This window comes from Pseudochaenichthys georgianus, chromosome 3 (assembly GCF_902827115.2).
Source record: "Pseudochaenichthys georgianus chromosome 3, fPseGeo1.2, whole genome shotgun sequence".
NCBI classification, from domain to species: Eukaryota; Metazoa; Chordata; class Actinopteri; order Perciformes; family Channichthyidae; genus Pseudochaenichthys; species Pseudochaenichthys georgianus.
Genome location: NC_047505.1, coordinates 22078605 through 22099280, shown reverse-complemented (window position 1 = coordinate 22099280; position 20676 = coordinate 22078605). Strand labels below are relative to the sequence as shown.

Here is a 20676-nt window from a genome sequence, read left to right as displayed (position 1 = left end):
GGCTACTTACTTCCGGGTGTAAAATTCTCCGTTATCCAATGGGAATGGACGCTCGTAATACAATACAGGGGACATGATCATTATCTTTTAAATAACGTTAACTGAAGGGAACAATCTATTTGACACAGCTGAAGCTCTGGCCTTCCTTAAAAACTAACTAATTTAATAAAAATAACAGTTGCATTACACACAATGCACGTTGTAGAAATGCGTGTGTGCACCACGACAAAGGAGCCTCATTCACTTTACATTGGGGTTGTTTGCGTGGTGTCGACACGCAAATGTAACAAAGTTCGTGACTCCACCACGCATTGTGGTGTTAAGGAGTCGTGGTGGAGTCACGCATTCTGGTGAGATCAGGTTGATATAAACACCACTAAGGGTCAAGGGTCAAGGGTTTTTGTTATCAGATGCTAGCTACAGTGTAATTTTGGCATTTCAAATCTTAGATCCCGAGCTCCTCCAACAGTGCAACATAATATAAATAGGACATAATAAGAAAAATACATAAAGATAAATAAAAAATAGTGCAAAATGCACCACTTTTGGTTCAAATTATGAAACCAGTAGATTCATTCATTTATTTATTTATTTGTGTTACTCCAGCTAAATCGATGTTAATCCATTTATGTGGTTGTGGATTTACTGTACGTTACGTTGTGCGGTCGCGTAGTAAGTGAACACCATGCTACCGATTACTGTCCGGTGACCATGAACGCACCGGACATCTGCTACAACCTCCTCTCTGTCTGACTTCGCCAAGCAGGTAATGTGCTGCACCGCATGCCTCCAATATTTGTAATGTTTATTGCAAGTAAATCAGTTGTAGTTACATATCTTTTTAAAGCACGAGCTAGCTAAACACATATTAGCTTTACTTGACCGGAGATACAGTGCAGTGATGAGTCCTATAACCCGGAAGTGAGTTCGCATTTTACAACTATTAGTTCCCTCGTCTCAGAGTCAATGGGATTTCTCCATAGGATTTTGGAAAATAGCTCGAAATAAGATCTGTGGAAAACGAACCTGCTTTATAAATGCACGTTTTGTTCAGCCGGATAATCTCCACATATCTACCCTACTTTTATACCTTTCGAATCATAAATCTAATAGCCAGAAGCAAAATGCTAACGTTATGCTATAAACTAACTACAGACCATGGATGTATAATAAGAACCTTTAGAATAATTACCTTTTAGAAGTACACAAAAACATAACTGCTAACAATGTAAATGCTGTGTTGGAAAAAAAAGTGAATGTAAGAAAATGTTGAGTTAAATACTTTTGGCACTGTATATACAAATCTTGGAAAAATGCCTTTGTGGCTGTCATACTTGCATACAGTGGCAACTAATAGTATTGTGAAGAAATGTCATGACAACCATCTTCAGACTGTTACTGCACGCTGATTGTTGTGGTCCTATTTAGGACAAAACGTTCAGAGCTGTCCTTGTTCCAGTCCGCCCCTGATTGATTAGTGCTTTAACTCGTAAATTACCCCCAATGTTAAAGCTTGTTGATGATATGTGAGATTGTAAATTGTCATGCATTCTGCATGCAAGTGTGTTTTTTCCTTCAACAGATAGCCTACCAAAGAAATATCAAACAGCACTTTTAAGAGCCTTTTTCAATTTCTTCTCTTCTCCCTCCTCAGAGCTATATTCCCTACATTTATTACTGTCTTCTCCCAATTTTTACCATCTTCATCTCTGTCTCTTTACCACTTTCTCTTTTGTATTTATATGCGCGCACACAGACGCACACACACACACACACACACACACACACACACACACACACACACACACACACACACACACACACACACACACACACACACACACACACACACACACACACACACACACAGATAGTGTGCCCACAGGTAAGAACTTACACTTTTCACGATTTATATATAGCATTACAATCGACTAACAGTGTCATATATGTATGTCTTTGTTATGCAACATTTACAGGGAAATAAAAAATGGTCTTATTCGAGCTGGTAACACAGTAGACGACGTTGCAGTGTATTATACTGTAGTACTGCTATAATTCTAGATTATATTATAAAAACAATTTTATATATAGGATTCAACAGATTAACATTATCATATATTTTTGTCAAATTCAAGATAGTGCTTTTACAGTGCAATGTCATGGTCAAGCTTGTAAGATAGTAGAAGTTGTGTAACCTTACGTTTCGATTACATAATATTTTACCGCTGAATTTTAGCTTTTCTTTGAAATTGTACTAAAACTAAGTAAGGGGCCATTATTGCATTGATACTAAATTAATTTACTCAAATTAAATAAAAATGCAAGTGTTTTTAATCTATTCTAAACAGGATACAGTTTTTGTTGTAGCTTGGGGAGGGACTTACAGTCACGGACTAGACAAAGGAAAATTAGTCAATATTTGTATTTGATTGCATTCTAAATTTGAAACCCAGTTTTAAATGACCTTGTCTTTTATTTGTCTTTATCTCCAAAAGAATGCCAGGACCAGGTTCAACTTCGAGGCAATGTTCAAGCTGCTGCATGTCACTCAATGTGGCATGCAAAACTTGCAAGTTCTGCAAGGCGGTGCAGCCCCGCAAACTGCGCCTTAACAAAAAGATGGAGAAGTTTGATACAAAGGCAAACACCTGGGTCCAGGCCCAAAAAAGAAATAAAACTTCATCCCACCTGAGGGATCAAGCTGCATTGGTGGTATGTGAAGGACTTTTTTTTTTTGTTGGCCTGCATGCATAATTAATAACAGCCCTGTACTTGTTCATTCTGGATTTTGAAAACATATTTACATTTGATACAGAAATGTAATATCTGACCATATCTGATCATAATTACGTAATACAAATCTGCTGCTCAAAGCCCTAGGTAGAAATGGGCTTTGAGCTGTTGCACATTATGCAAATGTCATGACCTGCATGAACTGTGTGCCCCAAAAGAACGTTGACTATATGTGCATTCAAGTTTTAAAGCACTGACAGAACACAGCTAAATACATTTGCACTATTTAATCATTTATCCAATTCAACTTACATTCGAAATAGACATTTTCATCAGTGTGTCAGCTCCCTGTCAATACAACTACTGTAGACACAGGGATAAGTTATGTTTATTTAATGTTGGCGAATCATCGCTGAATTTGATTCAATGTAATTGAAAGGTACGCTGTGTAATAGTGAGGTTTCGAAATTGCAACCAACTGAGGACCTCTCCCTTTATAAGCGTGTAAAAAAACCTACAGTGGCCATCCATTGCCATAACAACATGAAAGGCCTTCTCTAGAGCCAGTGTTTTTTTTCTTCCGATTGAAGTACTGTCGTAACATGGCAAATAGAAGAGAGTGAAATAGACCGGCTCGCTATGTATATATGAAGGGCTTATTCTAAGCTAATCACAACAAAAAATAGTTAGAGGTGATTATACACATTAATGGAAACCTAATTATGAATACCATAATCAATTATATCTTATAGAACCCCTATAAATACTCCACAGTGTACTTTAGAGATAGAGATATTATCTCAACATTGTGATTGAGCCTCTGCGCAAATGCAGAACATCTAGTATGCTTGTAAGGCATCCAAGTGAATACTCACCTTCTAGTAGTACAATTACCCCAAGCACAAGACTAAAAAAAATACTGCAGGTGATACAAAAATTGCGACGTTTATGTTGTAGAATGGCTCTAAACTTAATCCCACGTAGAATCTATGGCACTGTTCATAAACCACAGTGCTGCTCCACAAACCTAGATGATACAGTGTACATTCCGCCAAGAGAAATGCAATGCAGAATAATGTTCAAAGATTCTACTTGCTGATCGCAACAATCTTAAGGCTGTTAATGCATGCATAAAAGAAATGTCTTTGTTATTGCATAGGGGTTGAATATTTGTGCAAGCAGTATATGTGATTTATGTTTAACAACTGGTTTTGCCTTTGTAAATAACCAGGGCATAATTGTTCTGAAATAATGTATATTTTGGTTTGTTGGAAGCTGGAAAAATTTCAGGCCCTTGGAGCCAGAGGCGTCTTGTTCCTAGCCCGGCCTGGAATCAAGAAGGAATGGACCTGCGAAATTATGATGCCAAGGTGCAATGTCAGCACCGATGCCTCCACCTGCCTCCGAAAGATGGAGGTCTTATTTGAATTTGTTGCGAAAGGTATTGTTGTCTGTTAAAGTGAATAAAGAAATTAAGTAGGTAGTACTGTAACATTTTTGTAGAATTAACCAATAATGTCATTGGAAATGAAATTAGACACTTAGATTTCGTTTTCTTAATAAAGTTTAGGAGGAGCCCATAGGGGTAATTGACAGCAATGAACTTACACCTCTTCCTTAAATCAAGCATACAAATGGGAGAACTAGTGAAGGACATGATGATGTTGATGCTATCCAAAGCTTATTTTCTTTAATCTAGGTTGGAGTCATACAGAGCCTGCAGCAGCCTCCGAAACCCCACAGCCTCCTGCGGAAAACTCGCCAGCCACATCAAGTAATTGCAGAAGTCTATTGTACCACTCTTTTTTTTTTTTTTTTCTGACTATATTCGTTATATGAGGATTTTATAAACAGCCAGGAGCTGACCATTCAAAATGACATTTGTTGAACTGCCTAATGAGACAAATAACGCCTAAGAACTTAATGTCATTACTTTTATTAGCACTTATGAGGACATTCCTATTGGTGGGGTGAGAGACCAATGTGTCCCTTTTCTGTGGTAAAGTTATGTTTGCATGGTGCATTGAGTGGTTGTACTTGATGCAATATAAACTTGTGTTATTTTTGTAAGCTTCAAAGTCATTGTCACTTTTAACAGCAACTTGTATGTTTTACAAATTGTAACCTTTTCTTTTTCAGAAGTTCACATTGCCACGGCAGACACCCCCACCGAGTCCTCTGGTAAGTAGCACAGCATAGTTCATCGCGAATTCCAGTGAAATAGGAGGTTCTGTACATTGAAGAAGGTGGCATACATCCATTCTACTCTTTCTACTTCTAAGTAGGAAACCTATCCGAGGAGATGTACACCCTGACACTCATCCCTGTCCCAGCTGCAAGCACCTATTCACTCCCTTCACCATCGGCTGCATCCCAGCCAGGGAAGAGGAAGAAGGGTTAGTGTTTTGTTTGTGTGATTCATTATATTTTAAATAATGAGTGTTGAGTGTTATTTGCCCTCTGGCATCATGGTTTATAATAATAACACTTGTCATTGAAATGCACCTTTCAAGGAACCCAAGGTCATTTTACATATACAACAGAAGTACAACACAATTCACAGATATCTTAGGGAAACCGTCTTTCCATAAATAGGGTGTGATTTGTGATAAAGTCATAGCTGGACGCTAACAAAGAATATTATGAAAGTTATTTAAGTTACATAATACATTTTGACATACTCCATATTTGAAGTCAGTATATCAGGAACTTAAAGGGCAAAAATCATCTATAGCCCACAGAGGTTGTGATGCTATCGATGCCCCAGTCTCTACCGTCACTTACATTTCACTTTCTTACATTTGTCACAGGTTTGCCCACAGAGCGCTCCTCCACTCCAAGAGTTGCTACCTCTGTAGCAAATGGGTGTAGCAGTACCACAGGTGAAGGGATGAAGAAGAGGAATAAGGGTATGTTTTGTTTTTGTGGTACATCCTACTGAACAAATAAATAGCTGTATTCTCCCAAGTCCTTTTGCACACCACAAGTTACGCACATTTCAGACAAGATATCAGATCCAGGTTTCCATAATCCCTCTCTTTTTAATAACCATAAAGGTTTGCTCAATGACTTGTCTTTATTTATAAGGTGGTTAGAAATGATGTTTCATGAAATAAAACAAAAAGGAAGTTGGACACAAATAGGCCACATTGCAGATTACCTAATGTTCTCTTCCTATATGAAAGTCATTAATCAAATATTCGTCTGGAGGATGTTAATAACTTCTTATTTGCACCATTTCAGCCTGCAGAAAATGCTCAAGGCAGCAGATATTCCACTACAATGGAATTAAAGACAGAAGGGTAGAGAAGGTAAGATGTTGAAACTGACAGAGCATGAAGCAGCAATGCATTTACCCGTGGTCGCTGGCTAACACTTGTTTTTGCCTGTCTGTCTGTTTGTGTGTGCCTGTGTGTAGGGAAGAGAAGAGGTAATGGTCTGCTGGCTGCCTTGCGCATCATGTTGAGAACACAGCTCTTTGGTTAGCTTTTTTTAGACTGCGTTATAAATAAATGTATTACTTCATAACTAGTTTACTATCAGGCTTCTACAAAAACCTGGACCCTAAGTAATTTGTTGTTTTATGATAACCCATGGCATATGAAATTATCTTGTGGCACATGCAATGATCTTATGGTTGTTTTTATTCATTGTGTTCTTCAGTGGGAGAAAATGGGAAGACACCTGGGAGCCTGCCAGTCAATTCAGTCAAGTCAGTGACACAAAAGGACTTTGATCTGCACGTCCGTCAACCAGCAGCTCAATGGGGATCATATGTTTCAAACCACTTTCTCCTCTCGTTCTCTCGTTTACGTTCATACCTGTCATCCTTCAGGAGATTGCACTTTGTTTTGATCTAAGAAGTTGATTATGTTAAGGTTTTGGTGTGTGTGTGTGTGTGTGTGTGTGTGTGTGTGTGTGTGTGTGTGGTGTGGTGTGTGTGTGGGGGGGGGTGAAAAAAAAATCTATTTGTTTTATTAAAACATTTCCCTTTTTGCAACAAAAAGGAGTCAAATGCTTCAATATTGTGTCATGAGACACTACTACACCACATTTCAAATAGATATAACCCATGAAATAATATTATAAATATTTAGGGATTGAGATTGTGAAATCTAACAAGTACCTTTGTGTTAATCTGAACAATAAACTGGACTGGTCGGATCACTGCTGCTATCTACAAGAAGAGACAGAGCAGACTATCTGCTGAGGAGACAGGTATTTTGGAGTGCAGGGGGCACTACTTCAGACCTTCCATGACTCTGTGATGGCATAAGCAATTTTTTATGGTCTGGTCAGCTGGGGCTGCAACATCTCGGCTGCTGTCAGGAAAGTTACATGTAGTTTGGTAACAGCACCAGAATGGACAGGGTGTGCAGACACAGGAGAGCCGAGTCAAGGGTAAAGGAGCTTTGCATTAATTGTATTTATATTGACCCGAATGGTCTACAGATTGAACGGGACTTTAGTGGCACTAGATCTAGGAGTAGGCAATGTCATTTTTTCACCTAGTTGTATCCCATAAGTGTGTATTTTACTGAGATTAAGGAGGGTAAAACGATATTCCTTAGTCCTTGATAAACCAATCGGACAACATGAGAATTTCTGTTCCAGTTTGTTCTTAATGGCAACATGACCGCAACACATGCTCTTTGTACCAAAAGGACAACAATGTAGATCTGAAATACACACCTACATATAACAACAAAACAGTTCGACTTCCTAGCTGACAAAACTCCAACAAAGCAAACACAAAATGTGGTCATTGATCCTCCTGTTGTCTTTCGGGTCAAATCTGACCGATTTACTACTTTCATCAATCAAAACTTTTTTGTTTTACATCGATTGACATTAAGGCTTATGATCTCCTTCACAGTAGACATTTGAACATATACAATTGCTGATCAGCACTTTCATTGAATGTTGATGATTTAGTCAACTTTTAACACCAATGACCGCTATAAATAAATGGAATTAGTAACCATCTGGATCAGATACAACACACACATACACACTGTATGTGTTTCCCTCCCTTATGTGCCCATCCCCCCATGTGAATCACACCTGGCACACACAAACACATACACACAGAAGTATTCGCTCCGCTATGTTTGACAAACCCCGTGACGAGTCCTCAAGCTCTGTGATTGTGGCAGTGTGCCGTGGGTTACGCCGAGCATCGAACAGCACTTTTAAATGGGATGGAACCATGGCAGACTATTCAAAACTGGATTAGGATGAGTCCACCCCCCCCCCCCCCCCCCCCCCCCCCACCCCGTCCCCAGAACTACACATGCTGGCTATTGTGTGTTTCACAACATGCTCTATGGCAGGTCTCTACTGGGAATTGTAGTTTTAAAAGACGTTTTAAGAACATAATAGGAAGTTGCCAGTATTACAACTGTGTACATCCTGGAGGTTTAAGGGATAGGAAACACTCAAATGTAAAATATATAATTAACAAATTGGTGAAAATTGCTTGTGCCCATAATGGGCAGCATTAATATATACCCACATGACAGCTAAGGTCAGAAGAGCTTTATTTAACAGCTAGTCTTATGTCTGTGACCCCTCCTCTTGTTCATTGATAAGCCTGAACATGCACTTGTCAAGGTTCAGAGGCACATTTTGCAAATATGGCAGTAGCCATCGATCAGCTTAAGATAAGATATACTTTATTGATCCCAAGTTGGACACATTTGCGTTACATCAGCATGTGTATAGTTGGAAATATGCAGTGGTGTTTATTTGTAAATCATTTAGTATAATCACACAAATTCTGTGTTTTATATTAAATAATTCTGTGTTCTTTATTTATTGATTGTTCAATACCTGACAAGGCCGGAGATGAAAAACTTTGGTCGCAGGTTCCTCAACAGTGCATCACAAGACATCTTTCAATATGTGTGTATACCTCCACCATTAAACTGTCCTATTCTGCACATTTCTTATACTATCTACATACATCTTATAAGAGTATAATAAATATGTATAATATCAGTTAAAATAAGTGCTTACACATACAGTAGTTAACATTGCAGGAAAGCAATATTAGTACTTAGTCAGGCTTAATATTTATCTATATAGCCTACCCCCAAAGCTTTTTTCTTATTCAAAAGAAGACCTTAACCTAAAGTGTTCTTTAATGTTTAAATAAAGCTTTATTAGTGTGTCTGTCTGTGTCTCCTATTAATATTTAATAATACAAATAATAAAATGCAATAACGTGGTTTAACCACTAGGTGTCCCTTTCTATCAGCTGTGCACCTTTATGGTGTAAATACAGCCCATCTACCAATTCGATCAAATATAAAAGTCAGCCGAATTAGTGTTGATACTGCAAGGAGACGTATGTTGTGAAGAGAAATTTAAGATGTTGTTTAATTGCTGACATATTTATGATCCACGTCACATATTCAGTTTCGGCGGCAGTTATTCATGTTTGTCTAGAAGTCTTCTCATCAGGGCTCTATACATATAGAATTACGGCAGATATGTAATATTTAATGCAGCCGAACCGTGTATTACAATGACGTTATGTGATGACCTCCAAAGACAAAAGCAAGCACACTCGGAATAAAGTATTATTTTATTTTCTTTAAATGTTTTCGGATTTCACATCAACAGGAAGTCCGGTTAACTAAAATGTCCGTGCGGAACAATACATCCGTGGGTGAATAATGTCAATCACCCATAGCAATCACCACATTACACACATTCCTTCACATTTTAATTTACATTAAAGTATTTCGTGAGACCTTCTAAAATGTTTTTAAATATAATTATATATAATATAATTAATATGTTAGCTTATTCTGTGGTATGCATCCGTTTTTGTTTAGATGCTATGCCACTTTAGCTGTAACAAGTGGCAATGTCCCCGCTGTGGGACTAATAAAGGATTTCTGATTCTGATATGAGCCAGTTGAGGTGTTGCACAGGGTGTCAGAACTTGGACAAACTTGTATGTGTTCTTATATGTAGCTGAATGCTGTTGTAATGGTACATTCAGAGGGTGTGACAAACATTGAGACTCCTGTGACAAGCTGGTTGATGGAAAATGAGTTTATTTTAATACAATTAGTTATGAGAAACATTAATAAGACAATATATGAGCCAGTTCAGATGTTGCACATGGGTGTCAGAACTTGGACACAGCTTATACATTGCCTCTTATATGTAGATGAATGCTGTTTTAATGTTACATTCCTAGTGTGAGAAACATGACAATACATGTATTTTGTGAACTTGTGTACCTGTTTTACTTTAAGAAAGCCAGGCGAATACCTGTCAGACTATGGGTATTGGATAACATCTGTCCAGTTGGACGGAAGTGGGCTAAAATAGCATTTATTTAATCAGATAACAGATATGTGAACTTCAACAAAGAAATGAGTGAGTTGACACGTAAACCATGGTTTGTGAACTTCAATTCATATAGAATGTTGTGTTTTTCTGCGCATATTTATCCCAGTTCACAAAGGGTAAACAACACACAAGTTCCAGGCCAATCGTTACAGAGTTTTAAATACAGAAATGATTTAGCCAATCAGAATAGAGATCCTGCAGCACCGGAGGCAGGCTTTACTGCACTCGCAATGTGACAGTGAAGGGAGAGTTCTGCTTCTGAAGATAATATCTAAGATAAAACCGTAATAACTCAATATAATGTTTTCAACCCTAAACGGCAACACTTTGTAGTTGTAGGTAGGTGTGTGTGTGTGTGAGTGTGAGAGAGGGCCTGCTCACGGAAAGCTGGTTGCTGACACAGAAGGACTCCCGAATAGGTGAATTGTGGTAAAGAAATAAAAAATAGAGAAAGTGCATCTCTGTCAGCAGAGCTTCTGTCAGTCAGAGGGTTAGGTAAAGGTTGAGATAGTTATCATGTGAGGAGAATTAACTAAAATACAATACATAGCAATGTTTGAACCAACCTTAGTCATGGGTTTGTTTTAAATACAAATGTTTACATATTCCTCACAAGCCACATTTTTAAGGATTGTTCAAGGCAATTCATTCCAGAATGTTCACTTAGTTCAAAGAAGCAACATGCATAGTAAGATAACAACTTTTTTTCACATTATTTGAAGTGAGAGGTTGTGTGTGCGAGTGCACACAATGTTATTGGTTGACGATAACTGGCCTCTGGTCTTAATACTGGTAGGAGAGGTTAAGTACATTTCAGTCAATATCATGGTGTGTGACATTAACAAGAATTCTGACTGAGCAGAGGTATGTGTGTCTGTGTGAGGGAGGGTGTGTCCGAGTGTGTGGGTCAATTATTGTAAATGTTTAGATGTTCATGTGAGAGAGAGTGGCACACAGAGGAAGAGACTGAGGGAGCACACAGAAAGGAGAGAGAGAGGTGGGGGGGACATACACCCAGCATGTGTGCCTATGTGTATGATGTGGCTCTTTGCAGTAACGCAGGGAAATGATTGGCTCTCAACCTCTAACTGGTTGGCCACCCCTGCTGTACACCCTAGTGTCCTTCAGGGTAGGGTGGGGGAGAGAGGCGCTGTGCCCCAGCGTCCTTTCCTCAAGGGGGGTAGGGTGGGGGAGAGAGGCGCTGTGCCCCAGCGTCCTTTCCTCAAGGAGGGGGTAGGGTGGGGGAGAGAGGCGCTGTGCCCCAGCGTCCTTTCCTCAGAAGGGGGTAGGGTGGGGAGAGAGGCGCTGTGCCCCAGCGTCCTTTCCTCAAGGAGGGGGTAGGGTGGGGGAGAGAGGCGCTGTGCTCCAGCGTCCTTTCCTCAAGGTGGGGGTAGGGTGTGTGTGATGTCCTCATCAGGTCTTCCTCACTGTCATCACTGATGTCACTGTCTTGGTCATGGTTCTCCACAGAGTCATCAGGCCATTGAGGGGCATTTGGTCCGATTGCCAGGCTGTAGGCCGAAGAAAGATGCTGGATGTGTGTGTCCACGTCAGCAAGTCTTTTCTTTAGAAGACTAGCTAATCCATCTCTCCCTTCTTGAGTCATGTCTAGGGCAGAACATAGAGAATATAATAGTGAAAAGGCATCTCATTTTGTTACTAGTACACACTGTGGATGTTAAGGTAGTATTTGGGGTATGGTATCATGGAATTTACCACTATGTCCTCCACAAGACACATGTTGCATCTGCATCCTGATCTTGTCAGCCTGACTTCTCAGATAAAGGCAGTGCTGCCTCATCTCCCTCACAATTATGGCCCTCTCCTCCACAAGTCTCCTTTTGCCCATGTAGGCATCGAAGACTTTTTTTGGGCCAAAATGAACACCGATTCTGAAGAGAGAGGAACAGCAAGCATACCATTACCGACCAGGCATGCACCAGTAGGATAAGTTGACCGGTCATAGTCCAATTGACTGGGAAGCTGGTGGTTATAGGTCTTGCTTAGTGCCAGAAAATAAACATATTATATAAACACAAACAAGAGAAGCTCTTACCATCACTTTGCACTTCCCATGGCCATATTAGACTGTCTGTTGTTTGCTGTTCTGCAGACAGTCTTCTCTCCACCTCTTCTTCTTGGATTTCTGTTTCAGGAGGCTGTCCGGTGTTGTACTGGCGTATTGCCGCTAAGAGTTTGGTCTTTTCCTCCCTTAACCTTTTGCGACGCAACTGCCGAATCTTATTGCTGTCTATATGACGTAATTGTAAAAAAGATTACAGAAACAATGTTCAATGGAATTTTTTAATTACATGACTGCAACTGAATAATAATAACTTACCAGTCTGTCTATAGAGGCAAGCTTTCTTTTGGCACAGCCCTAGAAATAGCTGCTCAATGGACCTCTGGAGAGACTGATTGTCGCCTGATGTGTTGTCTTTGGTAAATAACAAGAAACACAGTTTGAGAACAAAGAAAACATTGGTGTTAATACTATACGTTAAATAACAATGTTATATTATCAAGTTAGGAAACAGCATACCGTTTGTTGCCCAGTCTCTAACATCATTAACCCATTGTTGGACTTTGTCCTCAGGACATCCAAGCTCTTCGCAGGTGTCCTTCATTTTTTGAGTCTCACCCTCCAACATTGTGATTGTCTGTTGTAAAAAAGATGTTGCAGATACAGATGTATTTTCAAGATTTTCACCCAAATTTCCATAACTTTTCATGTCTTGAAAACAGTAATTAATCATTCAAACTTTTCCAGACCTGCGCAAGCACTCAGTATCCAACACTTTACCAGCTTGGACAATTATTTGTTTGTGACAGGTTTGCACATTAGCCTTACAAATCTAATCTTGTCATGCCTATGCTTACATGGCCAATTACCTTGACATATCTCTTGGCCAACACCACATGAAGGTTTTCCTGCTTCCGTCTGTTCCATCCCATTGCATGGACAGTCAACATGTCATTGCGAGCTGTTTTTAAAAGTAAAATTGACAAGCAGATAATATAACTTGGGTATTTGGAAATAAACTCATAAAAACTCTAGTACAGTTGAAACAGACTACATCAAAGACAAAGATAAAGTAAAGTAAGAGATGGATAATAACTTCAAGACAGAATTATGTTGGTCTAATGACAAGAGGATATACCTGATTTTGTCATGTACTTAGTTGTGATGGCACAACGTGACAGAAAGCTGTTCACCATCTCCACTTCTTCCCCGGCCGTCGAACCAGCACCCTCCAAATTTCTCCCACTGCATACAATCTAACAAGTACACATATTATATGTCATAGATAAATTAAAAAAAATTCTTACAATCACAATAATATAAGAGTGGGCCTACCTCGCACTTTGTGGAATGGGCCTTGGCATGCATGACCGAGAGAAACGGTTGCATGCTCAGCAAAGGTCGCAGTTCTGGCATTGTCTTTGCCACTTTCTCGAGGTAGGGCCAGTATTTACAAGCAATATCTGTGCAATAAAAATGCACGTTTGTAGCTTGAAACTGCGTTTGAAGGAACAAGGGGTAGGCAAATATTTCTCCTCTGAACATGTTGAGAGCTTTCAGTAGCACTCCATGTCTACATACAGCCACCTCTAACCCTTCTTCATCAAGCCTGCTGGCTCTTCTGGCTGTCTCTCGAGCAGCTGACCACTGGCTGGTACCACATGTACCTTTTCCTGGGGTCTACAATTAAAGACATTTTAATGTTACACTCTCAAAACAAGTAAAGGCTAGAAAAATTATAGGAAAAAAAATGCTGTGCTTACACATTTTACATTTGTTCTGACTTTTGTCAACAAAGTCTGTGACAGCCGAGGTCCTTCCATGATGACCGGCCCTTTAAAAGTGGTTCATCGATCCTAAATTCCAAAATAAATATTCAATTCATTATTATCATCATTGATAGGCTACTTCTTCAATTCCAATTGACATACAACAAAGATGTACCTCTGTGACAGTCGGGAAACGGTACTGTTTCCTATTCCATCCATTGACACAGCCAACATTTGGGAGACAAGCTGGGCATGAGAAGGGTTTCCTCACACATCATTTCTGGCACTCGTACTTGCAGGCCATATACTCCAGAAAGAGTCCTTTGGAAGACATCTCTATGGATTTTTCCTGTCTGGAAGTTTGAGAAAGCAAAATTGTTACCTTACACATGTCAGAAATAATGCGAGGAAACAGGAAGACTTTCACAGTGGTTTGGAGGCTAGAGGGGGGCTATTAGGAGTATCCTAACACACGATATCCTGAAAAGTGAAGGTCAGGTTAGGATTGGCAGATGCTGAAAGAGAAGGAACATTATTTCCAGCTTTGTCATATGCACCATGACTCTATACAGTACAGTACAATACAGAATCCCATTTTTTCCCACAGAAGAGCACAATGTTTTTCATCATAACAAATTGTGTTCTTCAGTAAAGAACAAAAGTGTGATTATGATATGTTTGATCTTACAGTATGTCCTACATCTACTGTACCAGTGCTAGGTTTTTAGCTCTAAATGTAACACTAGTTCAAACTACTTCAGTAACAGTGTAAGCTTTTCAATTAGTAGTTATTTTGACATAAACATATTTCCAATCAACATATTTCATCTACACAAAATAAAATGCATCCTTTCACAATGCCCTCTACTTATGCAATACTTAGTGAAATCATCTTACCCTCCATAATGCTGTGTCCTCCGTTCCAGCATCTGTAAAAAGGCCTTCTGGACAAACCTGGTGCCACAGTCTTCAGGTCCTCAAAATTTGAAGACATCCGTGGAATATAATGTGTCCTCCGTTCACAGAAGCTGGCCAGTAACCGCTTCTAATGAGGTCTCCACCAATCAGGTGTCCACTCGTAATGGCATGTGTTGCACACCCTCTTGGGGAGATGCAAATCAATAACGCCCTAATAACAAACACAGTTTAGTAAAAACAATCGCATTCATTACCTGTATTAGGGTGACAAAAGGAACACTTAAAATCATACCATTAATGCAGACGAAAATTGACAGGCCTGCCTATAGACTCTGTAACACCTTCAGGGTTACATGAGTGTGAAGGCCTACCAGTGGGCCAGAAGACGATCTGCGAAGAGAGGTTAAAACATATGTCTTAAACTACCAGCACATTAGGGAAGTTATAAAATAACCACTTGGTGCTAAATTGTGTTAAGTGAAATACCTTGGTGTCCTCAAAGTGAACATGTCATTTGTCTTGATTAGTGACATTGTTGGGGGCATACATTTGAAATATCCTTCATTGAAGGACTCCCTGTTATGAAGGGTGTGTATGCTGTGTTTAGAAACGTCACAGTCATGACACAACCATTCAAGGGGCATGCATTCTCTGCAGCGAAGGACCGCAGGAGCGGAGCAATGTGAGCATCTCCTTTCCGGTACCGACAGTTGAAGACAGCAAGCTGTCCAAGGTGATGGGACCTTGCCTTTGCCACTCCAATTGGGCAGCACTTTGGCGCAGGCACCATGAGGAAGAGGGTTGATTGGTTGATCAACCAAAAGCTCCTGTAATTGCTGAATCTCATCTTCTGGAAACAAACAAAAAAGAAAATGTTCAGCATCACAACAGCGTATTCATATTGCATCACGTATTCCTTTGATGTTATGTTGACACATTTCCTAACTTCCAATGATAGTAAATGTCATCCTACCAAAAAGCTGAGGGGGTACTGCAGAGGTTGCTCCAGCTGGTTCCATAGTCACTGGACTGTTAATGGCAACAGTTCTGGCTGAAAGATAATAATTATAATAATAGATATATTGATAACAGATAATAATTATAGAGAACAGGAGGCAATCACAGGCAAATGTTATGCATTAAAAGAGTTCTAACAGTTCTAACCAACTCTAACTATTTATTACAATGGCCTATTTTTATACGTACAACGGAATAACAGATATTTGTTCAATACCTCTCTAAGCTAAAACATGCTGTACCAATCATGTTGTGAACAATCAAAACAAAAATGATATGTTAATCACGAATACCTGTATACATGCACAAACCTTTAGTACGTCGGCAGGTTGCCCCACTTCTGTCCCTCCTTTTTAGAGGACGCCCCTGAGCATCTTGCCCTACCCCAGCGGATTCTGCTCCTGACTAGATGCTGCTCTGGCCCTGTCTTCTTCCTCCTTCAATAAAGTAGTCATGCATTACCACAACAAGCTGCTTTTCATTCCCAGTGTATTCCTATTCACTTACAAGCATTACAAAATTACAAGCACATAATCAATCAACCTAATCAGTACATCGGGCACAAAACCAATACAATTGAAATTGAAAAATGTACCTTCAGTTGTTTACAAAGTAAATCGGCAAGTAAAATGGCGTCTTCTAGCTGTTCCTCGCTTGGTTTAGCTTTCTTTTCTTCTTCTTTTCTATTTTGGGCCTGGACCCAGGTGTTTGCCTTTGTATCAAACTTCTCCATCTTTTTGTTAAGGCGCAGTTTGCGGGGGCTGCACCGCCTTGCAGAACTTGCAAGTTTTGCATGCCACATTGAGTGACATGCAGCAGCTTGAACATTGCCCTCGAAGTTGAACCTGGTCCTGGCATTCTTTTGGAGATAAAGACAAATAAAAGACAAGGTCCATTTAAAAACTGGGTTTCAAATTCAGAATGCAATCAAATACAAATATTGACTAATTTTCCTTTGTCTAGTCCGTGACTGTAAGTCCCTCCCCAAAGCTACAACAAAAACTGTATCCTGTTTAGAATAGAATAAAAACACTTGCATTTTTATTTAATTTGAGTAAATTAATTTAGTATCAATGCAATAATGGCCCCTTACTTAGTTTCAGTACAATTTCAAGCAAGCAAGCTAAAATTCAGCGGTAAATATTATGTAATCGAAACGTAAGGTTACACAACTTCTACTATCTTACAAGCTTGACCATGACATTGCACTGTAAAAGCACTATCTTGAATTTGACAAAAAATATATGATAATGTTAATCTGTTGAATCCTATATATAAAATGTGTTTTATAATATAATCTAGAATTATAGCAGTACTACAGTATAATACACTGCAACGTCATCTACTGTGTTACCAGCTCGAATAAGACCATTTTTTATTTCCCTGTAAGTTTTGCATAACAAAGACATAAATATATGACACTGTTAGTCGATTGTAATGCTATATATAAATCGTGAAAAAGTGTAAGTTCTTACCTGTGGGGCACACTACCTGTGTGTTGTGTGTGTGTGTGTGTGTGGTGTGTGTGTGTGTGTGTGTGTGTGTTGTGTGTGTGTGTGTGTGTGTGTGTGGTGGTGTGTGTGTGTGGTGTGTGTGTGTGTGTGTGTGTGTGTGTGTGTGTGTGTGTGTGTGTGTGTGCGATGTGCGTGCGCGCATATAAATACAAAAGAGAAAGTGGTAAAGAGACAGAGATGAAGATGGTAAAAAATTGGGGAGAAGACAGGAAGAAATGTAGGGAATATAGCTCTGAGGAGGGAGAAGAGAAGAAATTGAAAAAGGCTCTTAAAAGTGCTGTTTGATATTTCTTTGGTAGCTAATCTGTTGAAGGAAAAAATACAGTGAACACTTTAGAATGCATGACAATTTACAATCTCACATATCATCAACAAGCTTTAACATTGGGGGTAATTTACGAGTTAAAGCACTAATCAATCAGGGGCGGACTGGAAACAAGGACAGCTCTGAACGTTTTGTCCTAAATAGGACCACAACAATCAGCGTGCAGTAACAGTCTGAAGATGGTTGTCATGACATTTCTTCACAATACTATTAGTTGCCACTGTATGCAAGTATGAGAGCCACAAAGGCATTTTTCCAAGATTTCCAAGTATATACAGTGCCAAAAGTATTTAACTCAACATTTTCTTACATTCACTTTTTTTCCAACACAGCATTTACAATTGTTAGCAGTATGTTTTTGTGTACTTCTAAAAGGTAGATTATTCTAAAGGTTCTTATTATACATCCATGGTCTGTAGTTATTTTATAGCATAACGTTAGCATTTTGCTTCTGGCCATTAGATTTATGATTCGAAAAGTATAAAAGTAGGGTAGATATGTGGAGATTATCCGGCTGAACAAAACGTGCATTTATAAAGCAGGTTCGTTTTCCACAGATCTTATTTCGAGCTATTTTCCAAAATCCTATGGAGGAAAGCCCATTGACTCTGAGACGAGGGAACTAATAGTTGTAAAATGCGAACTCACTTCCGGGTTATAGGACTCATCACTGCACTATATCTCCGGTCAAGTAAAGCTAATATGTGTTTAGCTAGCTCGTGCTTTAAAAAGATATGTAACTACAACTGATTTACTTGCAATAAACATTACAAATATTGGAGGCATGCGGTGCAGCACATTACCTGCTTGGCGAAGTCAGACAGAGAGGAGGTTGTAGCAGATGTCCGGTGCGTTCATGGTCACCGGACAGTAATCGGTAGCATGGTGTTCACTTACTACGCGACCGCACAACGTAACGTACAGTAAATCCACAACCACATAAATGGATTAACATCGATTTAGCTGGAGTAACACAAATAAATAAATAAATGAATGAATCTACTGGTTTCATAATTTGAACCAAAAGTGGTGTATTTTGCACTATTTTTTATTTATCTTTATGTATTTTTCTTATTATGTCCTATTTATATTATGTTGCACTGTTGGAGGAGCTCGGGATCTAAGATTTGAAATGCCAAAATTACACTGTAGCTAGCATCTGATAACAAAAACCCTTGACCCTTGAACCTTAGTGGTGTTTATATTTCACGGACTTCAGTTGCTGAGAGATCACACAACGTCACGTCCGTTATTTCCACACACACATGGATTAACACATAGACATATAAAGAGTAGACGCCGCATCGACCGCTGCTGCCTATTGGCGCTGACGAGCCGTGGGGCCGCCATCTTGGACCTGTCACCCGCTCCACTCAGTGTAATCTGTCTGGCAGGCGCAATGAAGTGTCAGCGCATTTTATCAATCATAACTCGCTGAATACAAAACTGATTTTCACGGGGGGGAGGGTTCTGCAAACGTCATATATGTAGGCATGATACCGGACACATGATTCGGCGTATTTTAATATTCATAGTAGGCTTAACAGCAATAGAATATTCTGGTATTTGATGGCCTATGTTATGTATGATAGGTATTTTGCAAAAGACACACGATATATAATATATACACACACACATAAAAAAACACTAATGGTCTATATATGATAGAGAAGCATATTGTGTAGGCCTATACTCAGCTATTTTAATAAGTTGAAAAATGAAGAAACAATAATACATTATACATAGACAGAAGTTATATATCAGTAAAAATGAATATCTATGTCATAAAAATGAAAATGTACTTCTACATCTATATAAAAAATGTAAATGTTCAAGTTAAACACAAGAACATGACACCACCCCGCCCAAACCATATTTACACAAAGTTGCTCATGACACCCGAATGCCCCGTGCATGCGGCTCCTCCAAACATGACTGAGAACCTCTTTCTCATATCTTTGTCTTTGGGAAACCATCAAAATAAAAACGGGAGATTTGAGAGTCAACACAAAAACATTTTAAGAAGGAGGTCAAGCTTATTTTCTTCCTTCTTCTTCCTAGATAGATTAGATTAGATTTTAGATTTAGATTAGGACCCTTTGTGTTTCAGGTGACAAAGACTTCGTCAGGTAATATGCAATGGGAGCCTTCCAATGTCCGTGTAGGCCAACCACCATGAACACAAGAGCCTCAGTAGCAGCATCGGTCTCATTGTTTCCATCACCCATGTCTACAAACAGACATTGACTGGTTATGTGGATTATATTGCACATGTTTTCTGATGGCCATGTCATCCAACATGAGTGAAACACATCCATATTTAGCCTGGTCGTCCTGGCATCTTCTCTCCAGCATATCCAGCATCATCTTGTTCAGGCCAGGCTTGCCATCCACCGAACACAGCCACCTGTAAAAAAATTGAGAAGTAGCTATTTAACGTACTTGCAACCGTAATTTCCAAAAATGAAATTGAACAACATTAAGACTACCTTTTTGTTGTAGTCTATTATTATTATTATTAGGTATTTGTATGCCTTTGGACCATGTAGATGGAGTGTGAGGGCACATTCTCTGTGGTCCTTGGTACTCATGGCCCTGCTTTGCCTTCAAGTCTATTTGAAGATCTGAAATTGTATGAGAAAAAATTAATAAGTCCCCTTCATATAATAACAAAGGAGTTTAATAAAGAGTGTAAGAGTAAGATGTACATGAATCTCAAAGTGCTACTTTCATCTTCCCTGAGTAGAAATCAAGCCTCTTTGAGTTCTTCATTAATGAGGTTCTTTTCCCTCAAATCCCCCAAAAGTCCTCACTGTGGTCTCTGCCCTCTTTTCTCTAGCCATGGCATTCTTCCTCTCTCGCTCGAGACTCTCCACTCTTGCTAAAGCTTCATTGAGTCTGGCCTTAAGAGCAGTAGGAGAAGCAGGCGAGACATAGCTATGATCCCAGTAGAAAGAGGGATGAACATGGTTTGAGTGATGTTTCACTTCACACACAACACTTTGACAC

The 20676-nt window shown here is 39.3% G+C and overlaps 1 long non-coding RNA gene across 1 annotated transcript; it reads right to left on the bottom strand.

Moving 5' to 3' along the window:
• Positions 1-12665: 12665 nt before the first annotated feature.
• Positions 12666-13537, bottom strand: LOC139433139 (uncharacterized). The gene is made up of 4 exons (XR_011642718.1): positions 13460-13537; positions 13263-13380; positions 12994-13085; positions 12666-12761 (listed from the first exon to the last, which is right to left on the bottom strand). It is a non-coding gene; the product is annotated as an uncharacterized lncRNA (long non-coding RNA).
• Positions 13538-20676: the final 7139 nt, after the last annotated feature.